At 28.5% G+C, this 274-nt stretch overlaps 1 protein-coding gene across 1 annotated transcript in view; it reads left to right on the forward strand.

The window, feature by feature from the left end:
* Positions 1 to 274, forward strand: part of EMH_0028980 (uncharacterized protein) — a gene marked incomplete at both ends in the record, with an annotated part of 5963 nt that overhangs the window by 1411 nt on the left and 4278 nt on the right.

Consider the following 274-nt stretch of genomic DNA (forward strand, 5'->3'; position numbering starts at 1 on the left):
TTTTTTTTTTTTTTTTTTTTTTCCTTATTTTTTTTTTTTCTTTTTTTTTCTCTTCTTTTTTTTTGTCTCCTCCTTTTGTCTCCTCTTCTTTATGTCTCTCTTTTTTCTCTCTTTTTTCTCTTTTTTTTTCTTTTTTCTCTCTTGTCTCCTTTCTGTCTCCTTTCTGTCTCCTTTCTGTCTCCTTTTCTGTCTCCTTTCTGTGTCCTTTATCTCCTTCATTTCTTTCTGTTTGCTTTCTATCTATGTTTTACTTTCACTGCCTATAATATTTATT

This window comes from Eimeria mitis, genomic scaffold, assembly GCF_000499745.2.
Source record: "Eimeria mitis Houghton genomic scaffold, Emh_scaff1080, whole genome shotgun sequence".
Taxonomy (NCBI): domain Eukaryota; phylum Apicomplexa; class Conoidasida; order Eucoccidiorida; family Eimeriidae; genus Eimeria; species Eimeria mitis.